This window comes from Oncorhynchus keta, chromosome 23 (genome assembly GCF_023373465.1).
Source record: "Oncorhynchus keta strain PuntledgeMale-10-30-2019 chromosome 23, Oket_V2, whole genome shotgun sequence".
Lineage (NCBI taxonomy): Eukaryota > Metazoa > Chordata > Actinopteri > Salmoniformes > Salmonidae > Oncorhynchus > Oncorhynchus keta.
In genome coordinates this window covers 43,892,302-43,902,492 of record NC_068443.1, presented here as the reverse complement: position 1 = coordinate 43,902,492, position 10,191 = coordinate 43,892,302, and the positions used below count along the sequence as shown (strand labels likewise).

Sequence of the window (10,191 nt, the reverse complement as noted above, 5' to 3'; positions counted from 1 at the left end):
GAGTAGTTGTTCCCCTTGCTCTGCATGGGTAACGCTGCTTCGAGGGTGGCTGTTGACGTGGTGTTTCTGGTTCGAGCCCAGGTAGGAGCGAGGAGAGGTACGGAAGCTATACTGTTACACTGGCAATACGAAAGTGCCTATAAGAACATCCAATAGTCAAAGGTATATGAAATACAAATGGTATAGAGAGAAATAGTCCTATAATTCCTATAATAACTACAACCTAAAACTTCTTACCTGGTAATATTGAAGACTCATGTTAAAAGGAACCACCAGCTTTCAAATGTTCTCATGTTCTGAGCAAGGAACTGAAACGTTAGCTTTCTTACATGGCACATATTGCACTTTTACTTTCTCCTCCAACACTTTGTTTTTGCATTATTTAAACTAAATTGAACATGTTTCATTATTTATTTGAGGCAAAATTGATTTTATTTATGTATTATATTAAGTTAAAATAAGTATTCATTCAGTATTGTTGTAATTGTCATTATTACAAATACATTTTTAAAAATCGTCCGATTAATTGGTATCGGCTTTTGTTGTCCTCCAATAATCGGTATCGGTGTTGAAAAATCATAAATCGGTCGACCTCTATTCAACAGTATTGAAAAGCCGTCCTGTGGCTTTTTGGGTTACCGCCCAAGCCTAATTCCAACCTTGTTGCAAGATGATGTGATGGAATCCTGAGCGACAGACAGGCTTGATACTGACATCTCTGAATGGAGAGACACCTGGCACTCAACACATCCACAATGTGGTTCTGAAGGTGATTACTAATAATACAGTACAGCACATGGAAACTTGCAAGATGTGATGAAGTCCAGATTGACAGACGGGCTTAATAATGGAGACCTGCCACGGCATTAACGTTTTACTACACACAACTTGTACTTCTATTGTTTTTTAAAATGATTTAATTGAATGGTATCAGTCAATATGAGGAGGGAGAAGCCTTGTGTATTCTGCACCAGGATCAGGTATCAGTCAATATGGGGAGGGAGAAGCCTTGTGTATTCTGCACCAGGATCAGGTATCAGTCAATATGGGGAGGGAGAAGCCTTGTGTATTCTGCACCAGGATCAGGTATCAGTCAATATTTATTTGTATTCTGGACCAGGATCAGGTATCAGTCAATATGGGGAGGAGAAGCCTTGTGTATTCTGCACCAGGATCAGGTATCAGTCAATATGGGGAGGAGAAGCCTTGTGTATTCTGCACCAGGATCAGGTATCAGTCAATATGGGGAGGAGAAGCCTTGTGTATTCTGGACCAGGATCAGGTATCAGTCAATATGGGGAGGGAGAAGCCTTGTGTATTCTGCACCAGGATCAGGTATCAGTCAATATGGGGGGAGGAGAACTCCGGTTGTATACTGAACACCACATCAGGAAGTCAATATGGGGAGGGAAACTCTTATATTCTGGACCAGGATCAGGTTTGTATTCTGCACCAGGATCAAAATCAGTCAATAGGGACAGTAGCCTTGTGTATTCGGACCAGGATCAGGTATCAGTCAATATGGGGAGGGAAGCTGAAAGCTGCACCTTGTGTATTCTGGACCAGGATCAGGTATCAGTCAATATGGGGAGGAGAAGCCTTGTGTATTCTGCACCAGGACAGGTATAGTCAATATGGGGAGGAATGCCTTGTTATTCTGCAAGGATCAGGTATAGTCAATATGAGGAGGGAGAAGCCTGTGTATTCTGCACCAGGATCAGGTATCAGTCAATATGAGGAGGAGAAGCCTTGTGTATTCTGCAAGGGATCATATCAGTCAATATACACTCTAGAAGCCTTGTGTATTCTGCACCAGGATAATTCAGTCAATATGGGGAGGAGCCAAGCCTTGTATTCTCACCAGGATAGGTATCAGTCAATATGGGGATGAACCTTGTGTATCTGCACCAGGATCAGGTATCAGTCAATATGGGGAGGGAGAAGCCTTGGTTATTCTCACCAGGATCAGGTATCAGTCAATATGGGGAGGGAGAAGCCTTGTGTATTCTGCACCAGGATCAGGTTCAGTTTGAGGAGAAGCCTTGTGTATTCTGCACCAGGATCAGGTATCAGTCAATATGGGGAGGAGAAGCCTTGTGTATTCTGGACCAGGATCAGGTATCAGTCAATATGGGGAGGGGGTTGAGAAGCCTTGTGTATTCTGCACCAGGATCAGGTATCAGTCAATATGGGGAGGAAGCCTTGTTTATTCTGCACCAGGATCAGGTATCAGTCAATATGGGGAGGAGAAGCCTTGTGTATTCTGCACCAGGATCAGGTATCAGTCAATTAGGGAGAAGCCTTGTGTATTCTGCAGGATCAGGTATCAGTCAATAGGGGAGGTATGAAGCCTCTTTGTCATCTGCACCAGGATCAGGTATCATGTCAATATGGGGAGGAGAAGCCTTGTGTATTCTGCACCAGGATCAGGTATCAGTCAATATGGGGAGGGAGAAGCCTTGCGTGAGGATCAGGTATCAGTCAATATGGGGAGGGAGAAGCCTTGTGTATTCTGCACCAGGATCAGGTATCAGTCAATATGGGGAGGAGAAGCCTTGTGTATTCTGCACCAGGATCAGGTATCAGTCAATATGGGGAGGGATGAGCCTTGGTATTCTGCACCAGGATCTGTATCAGTCAATATGGGGAGGGACTAAGCCTTGTGTATTCTGCACCAGGATCAGGTATCAGTCAATATGGGGAGGAGAAGCCTTGTGTATTCTGCACCAGGATCAGGTATCAGTCAATAAAACAGTTAATTGTTGTGTATTCTGCACCAGGATCAGTATCAGTCAATATAGGGAGGGAGAAGCCTTGTGTATTCTGCACCAGGATCAGGTATCAGTCAATATGGGAGGGGAGCCTTGTGTATTCTGGAAATAGGAATAAATAAATGTTATAAAGAAGCCTTGTGTATTCTGCACCAGGATCAGGTATCAGTCAATATGGGGAGGGAGAAGCCTTGTGTATTCTGGACCAGGATCAGGTATCAGTCAATATGGGGAGGGAGAAGCCTGTGTATTCTGGGATCAGGTTCAGTCAATATGGGGAGGAGAAGCCTTGTGTATTCTGGACCAGGATCAGGTTCAGTCAATATAAGCCTTGTGTATTCTGCACCAGGATCAGGTATCAGTCAATATGGGGAGGGAGAAGCCTTGTGTATTACAAGGCAGGTATCAGTCAATATGGGAGAGAGAAGTTCTATATTCTACAATAAGTCAATAAAGTTACTCCAAAATGATCAGGTATCATGTTATATGGGGTGTTAAGCCTTTGTATTTGCACCAAATAAGTCAATAAGGAACTGAAGCCGTTCTGCAAGGACATGGTACAGTCAATATGGGGAGGAAATTTTATTCTGCACCAATCACTTTGTTTTTGCATTATTTAAAGTCAATATGCCTTGTGTATTATGCACCAGGATGGGCAAATATGGGAGGGAGAATTTTATTTCTGTACCAGGATATTAAGTCAATAAGCCTTGTGTATTCTGCACCAGGATCAGGTATCAGTCAATATGGGGAAGAACTTGTGTATTCTGCACCAAAATCAGGTTCAATTGGGGAGGGAGAAGCCTTTTGTATTCTGCACCAGGATCAGGTATCAGTCAATATGGGGAGGGAAAAGCCTTGTGTATTCTGGACCAGGATCAGGTTCAACAATAGCTGAGGAAAGCCTTGTGGCTTTAGGTACCGTCAATATCAAGCCTTGTGTATTTCTGGAAGGATCAGGTGATCAGTCAATATGGGGACCAAAAGGCTTGTATTCTGGACCAGGATTCAGTCAATATGAGGGAGAAGCCTGTGTATTCTGGACCAGGATCAGGTATCAGTCAATAATGTGATTCTACCAAATCAGGTATCAGTCAATATGGGGGGAAATTGGAAGAACTTGTGTATTCTGCACCAGGATCAGGTATCAGTCAATATGGGGAGGAGAAGCCTTGTGTATTCTGGACCCAGGATCAGTCAATATGGGGAGGGAGAAGCCTTGTGTATTCTGCACCAGGATCAGGTATCAGTCAATATGGGGAGGGAGAAGCCTTGTGTATTCTGCACCAGGATCAGGTATCAGTCAATATGGGGAGGGAGAAGCCTTGTGTATTCTGCACCAGGATCAGGTATCAGTCAATATGGGGAGGGAGAAGCCTTGTGTATTCTGGACCAGGATCAGGTATCAGTCAATATGGGGAGGGAGAAGCCTTGTGTATTCTGCACCAGGATCAGGTATCAGTCAATATGGGGAGGGAGAAGCCTTGTGTATTCTGGACCAGGATCAGGTATCAGTCAATATGGGGAGGGAGAAGCCTTGTGTATTCTGCACCAGGATCAGGTATCAGTCAATATGGGGAGGGAGAAGCCTTGTGTATTCTGCACCAGGATCAGGTATCAGTCAATATGGGGAGGGAGAAGCCTTGTGTATTCTGCACCAGGATCAGGTATCAGTCAATATGGGGAGGGAGAACTCCGGTTGTATACTGAACACCACACAGGAAGATATGACAACTCTTACATGTTTGCCAAGGTAACCCCTTCACCACCAGACAAAATGCCAATAGGCACAGTATCTGTATCGGCTGGGAATGACAATGGAAGCTGAAAGCTGCACATTGTTATATTAGCAGAACTATGGTATTATGGAATGGGTTGTTTATTCTACACGGACCTGTTACTACATAAAGTTATCAAAACTCTTAGCTTAGAATATCTACATAATTCAGCAATTGCATTCTCATATTACTCCGTAGGCTACTGACCTATTCAAAGCTTCCTCCGGCATCTCACCATACATCTGCCTGGAGTTATTGAACTCAATCTGCAAGAGGGTTGTTTGCTGGATGCTACCATGACTACAGATAATCCTGAATAAATTGTGAATAACGATGAGTGAGAAAGTAACAGACGCACAAGTATCATACTTCCAAGACATGCTAACATCTCACCATTACTATAACAGCGGAGGTTAGCATTTTTGGGGGGTATGACATTTGTGCGTCTGTAACGTTCCCAGCTGGCAATGAGGAATCGGCCCAGGAGCGGTCCTCTTCCGGGGCACCAGATTGGCTCGGAACAGCGTGATGGGACAAGGACATCCCAAACCCCCATAACTTGGACGACGCTGGGCCAATTGTGCATCGCCTCATGGGTCTCCCGGTCACGGCCGGCATGGGTATCGAACCAGCATCTGTAGCAACACAGTTTGCAATGTAGTGCTGTGTCTTAGATCGCTGCGCCACTCATACTAAAATTCTACTTAAACAGGACTCAACACAATAAAATGTTAATTGTATTTTTTGATCACAGAAACAATAGTTAAATAAAAAAGAACAAAGAGAAAATATGGAATAAATAAATGTTATAAAGCAGCCGTGTAATGATCTGCATTTGGATAACTCACCGGAATCAGTCCGAGCTCAATCCCCGCATCCTAGCCATAAGTAATACTGCCTAAGGCGGCCCAGATCCACTGTGCTAGCTGGGTTCTCACTCATTATTCATAGTACATTCAGGATTTTCCATAATCATGGTAACATCCACATTAATGCGTAAGTGTTTAGAAGCATATTCTGTTCTTATTTACAATAAAAGTGACTCCAAAATGACACTACATTATTTAGTGTTAATTTCTATTGGGCACAAAATCATCTGAAACACAACCAAAACAAACTGCAAATGCATCCAACAAATGTGTAGCATCACAATCATAATGTAGACATTATGTGATATGAATATGGGACCAAATACTGAACTTTTTACTACTTTAATGCACATAAGTGACTTTGTCCAAATACTTTTGGACCCCTAAAATGGGGGGGGGGGAATTATGTACAAAAAGGGTTGCAATTTCTAAACGTTTCACCCGATATGGATGAAAATACCTTCAAATTAAAGCTGACAGTCTGGACTTTAACCGCATAGTCATTGTTTAATTTTAAATGTAGAGCCAAAATGAAGAAAAAATGCTTCACTGTCCCATTAATTTACGGAGGGCACTGTATATTGAGGCAAAAAAATGGACAGTACCCAAATAGTTAAATGAAACTAAATTGAATGAACATGAAATATCATTGAAAGACAGTATATAGGCCTATGTAGCCTACACTGTAGGTAGGCTTTTTATCCTTAGCTTGTTTGTAACAATGGCAAAGACTTTGGCATCTTTGTATTTGCAGTCAACCTCATTGTGAAGTTGAATTTGGTGATGAATTTGAAATTAAAATCAATATTCACAATTATTTGTGTTCTTATTTGTTGATGTGACAACGTACCCAACTTAAGTGTGACAATTTACCCGCTGATGGGGCAAATTTTCACGTGTGCACACTTTCTATTTAACGGTCTACAACGCCGTACTGAAATACGATATGAATATGTAATGAATACAAAATATGTGCCCAAGACTTCCATCTTTCATTTGGTATGACATGTATACCATTGTGATGTATTGTCCCCAGGAAAATGTTAGACAGTGTGAAAAGTGTGACAACATACCTCGCTCTCCCCTATGATAGATGTTTTCACAATCTTAAATGTCTATTCTTTTTAACTTCCAATGTAGTGAGAGTGACTTTATCACGGTTCTAAATCGTACCGGGTTCTAAATCGTACCGGCTGGATTTTTTTTTTTAATTTTTAATTTTACCTTTATTTAACCAGGCAAGTCAGTTAAGAACATATTCTTATTTTCAATGACGGCCTGGGAACAGTGGGTTAACTGCCTGTTCAGGGGCAGAACGACAGATTTGTACCTTGTCAGCTCGGGGGTTTGAACTCGCAACCTTCCGGTTACTAGTCCAACGCTCTAACCACTAGGCTACGCTGCCTACTTGAACGCCAATAACTCAGATACATGTGAAAACATGAAATGACCCAGGAAATCAATAGAACATCACTCAGATGCACAAAAACAATATAACATTCAAAACGGGTGAACCTTTCCTTTAACTTCTGAATGTATTGCCATCCAGGACATCGCTGCTGTCGCTTCCCTGTCTCACTCTCCACCATTTTCCCAACTGTTAACGGAGATGAGGTGCGGAGTGCTTTATGTCTGTAGCAAATCATTTGAAAGATGCTTATCTCCTCCTACTAATGTTACAGCAGTGTTGCATTAGGGATTCGCTTAATTTCTATTTTTCGGGATGTGTTAGTGGTAGTTTTGTGATAAAGTTTATGGAGAAAAATAAATTAACATATTTTCTCAGTTTGTGTTTCTAAACGTTAACAATCCCAATTTCGTTCATGTTCACACTCCTAGTACAGAATAATGTTCTGTATTGTGCTGTACTGTACCCCACGGTACTTTACTACACTCTATGGCACTGCACTGTAATCTACTGTGCTCTTCTGTACTGAACTTCGCTGTCCAAATTGACGAAACATAGACGTTTCTGATTGGTTCAGATTTGGTCCAGTCTGGAACGACCAAATGAGGTATTTCTTTGGCTGCGGATCTCATTAGAATACCCAAGCTCTGCGCCTGCAGGCCTATGTATCAAAACCATACAATAATAGCTTACAATGCAAGTAGTAGATTGATTAGAAACTATAATGCATTAACAATATGCATTACAATTGTATACTTGGTCACCTTTTCAAATACTGTATGTGTTGTGCAAACAATATATAAAACACAAAAGAGTAAGTACATGGACGACAAGTTCACTTTATACAGAGCACATCTGAACAAAGGTAAGACTGGTCATCGTTTGGTCCCACTTCTCTTGACTGCCCTGTGTAGGGTGCCGTCTTCTGGATGGGACGTTAAACAGGTGTCCTGACTCTCTGAGGTCATTAAAGAGCCCATGGCACTTATCGCAAGAGTAGGGGTGTAAACCCTGGTGTCTTGGCTAAATTCCCAATCTGGCCCTCAAACCAACAGAGTCTCCTAATAATCCCCATTTTACAATTGACTCATTCCTCCCCTGTAACTATTCCCCAGGTTGTTACTGCAAATGAGAATGTGTTCTCAGTCAACTTACCTGGAAAATTAATGGATAAAAATAAAAAATAAAAATAATTAATAAGAATATGTACATACAAATATATGAATGAGTGATTGAGTGCAGTAGATGGTATCGAGTACAGTATATACATATGAGATGAGGATGCTCTCGATTGTGCATCTGTAGAAGTTTGTGAGTGCTTTTGGTGACAAGACAAATTTCTTCAGCCTCCTGAGGTTGAAGAGGCGCTGCTGCGCCTTCTTCACAACACTGTCTGTGTGGGTGGACCAATTCAGTTTGTCCGTGATGTGTACGCCGAGGAACTTAACTTACTACCCTCTCCACTACTGTCCCGTCGATGTGGATAGGGGGGGTGCTCCCTCTGCTGTTTCCTGAAGTTCACAATCAGATTGGATTGTGGACCAGATTGGTCTGACCAGCGTTGAACAGACCTGAGCGCGGGAGCTTTTTGTTTTAGTCTCTGTCTGTAGGCAACAAAATGGAGTCGTGGTCAGCTTTTCCAAAAGGAGGGCAGGGGAGGGCCTTATATGCGTCGCGGCAGTTAGAATAACAATGATCCAGGGTTTTACCAGTCCTGGTTGTGCAATCGATATGCTGATAGAATTTAGGGAGTCTTGTTTTCAGATTAGCCTTGTTAAAATCCCCAGCAACAATGAATGCAGCCTCAGGATATGTGGTTTCCAGTTTACATAGAGTCAAATAAAGTTTTTTTAGGGCCATCGATGTGTCTGCTTGGGGGGGAATATATACGGCTGTGATTATAATTGAAGAGAATTATCTTGGTCGATAATGCGGTCAACATTTGATTGTGTGGAATTCTAAGTCAGGTGAACAGAAGGACTTGAGTACCTGTATGTTGTTATGATCACACCACGTCTCGTTAATCATAAGGCATACCCCCCCGCCCCTCTTCTTACCAGAAGGATGCTTGTTTCTGTTGGCACGATGCGTGAAGAAACCAGGTGGCTGTACCGACTCCGATAGCGTGTCTCGAGTGAGCCATGTTTCCGTGAAGCAAAGAACGTTACAGTCTCTGATGTCTCTCTTGAATGCTACCCTTGCTCGGATTTCATCCACCTTGTTGTCAAGAGACTGGACATCGGCGAGTAGTATGCTAGGGAGTGGTGCGCGATGTGCCCGTCTCCGGAGCCTGACCAGAAGACCGCTTCGTTTGGCCCCTTTTACGACATTGTTGTTTTGGGTCGCGGGCTGGGATCCGATCCATTGTCCTGGGTGGAAGGCAGAACACAGGGTCCACTTCGGTCCACTTCACTTAATGATGGTGAGTTGACGTTGCTCTTATATTCAGTAGTTCCTCCCGACTGTATGTAATGAAACCCAAGATTACTTGGGGTACCAATCAATGTAAGAAATAACATGTAAAAAAAATTAATACTGCATAGCTTGTGCACAGTACAAAGACCTTCGTTTTATAGTGACACACATACTTCCACACAAAACATTAGTTATCATACGCCCACACTGTCCTGCTACCCAGCCGACATAGGGAGAGACCCTGGGAAGTCCTCAGTGCCGAGACCCTGGGAAGTCCTCAGTGCCGAGACCCTGGGAAGCTCTCTGCCGAGACCCTGGGAAGTCCTCAGTGCCGAGACCCTGGGAAGCTCTCTGCCGAGACCCTGGGAAGTCCTCAGTGCCGAGACCCTGGGAAGCTCTCTGCCGAGACCCTGGGAAGTCCTCAGTGCCGAGACCCTGGGAAGCTCTCTGTGCCGAGACCCTGGGAAGCTCTCTGTGCCGAGACCCTCGGAAGTTCTCAGTGCCGAGACCCTGGGAAGCTCTCTGTGCTGAGACCCTGGGAAGCTCTCTGTGCCGAGACCCTGGGAAGCTCTCTGTGCCGAGACCCTGGGAAGCTCTCTGTGCCGAGACCCTGGGAAGCTCTCTGTGCCGAGACCCTGGGAAGTCCTCAGTGCCCCAGCCAAGGTCGGCCCCGAATCTTGCTCAGACAGTCCGTCATCAAGATACTAGATATATTGTCACCAAAACATTAATTCTAACTACGAACTAAACTCTCAGATATAATTCTACTGACTAAATAACACACAGCATTAAAATAGTATAATGATTCTAATCAATTTCATACAATCATATGGTTTCAGAGTTATGGTTTCAGAGGGTAATATTCTAATCATATAATTCTATTAACAATCTTCAATTTCTGTATGATTGTGTAATACATGATTCATTCAATGGAATATCCAAACAACTTA

At 43.1% G+C, this 10,191-nt stretch overlaps 1 long non-coding RNA gene across 3 annotated transcripts; it reads left to right on the top strand.

Moving 5' to 3' along the window:
• The first annotated feature begins 952 nt into the window (after positions 1–952).
• Positions 953–4,439, top strand: LOC127911124 (uncharacterized). Of its 3 annotated transcripts, none has more exons than XR_008077633.1 (3): positions 953–1,086; positions 4,015–4,120; positions 4,174–4,439. It is a non-coding gene; the product is annotated as an uncharacterized LOC127911124 (long non-coding RNA). The 3 variants fall into 3 exon arrangements; XR_008077631.1 differs by having other exon boundaries at positions 4,015–4,173; positions 4,227–4,439; XR_008077632.1 differs by having other exon boundaries at positions 4,015–4,226; positions 4,280–4,439.
• Positions 4,440–10,191: the final 5,752 nt, after the last annotated feature.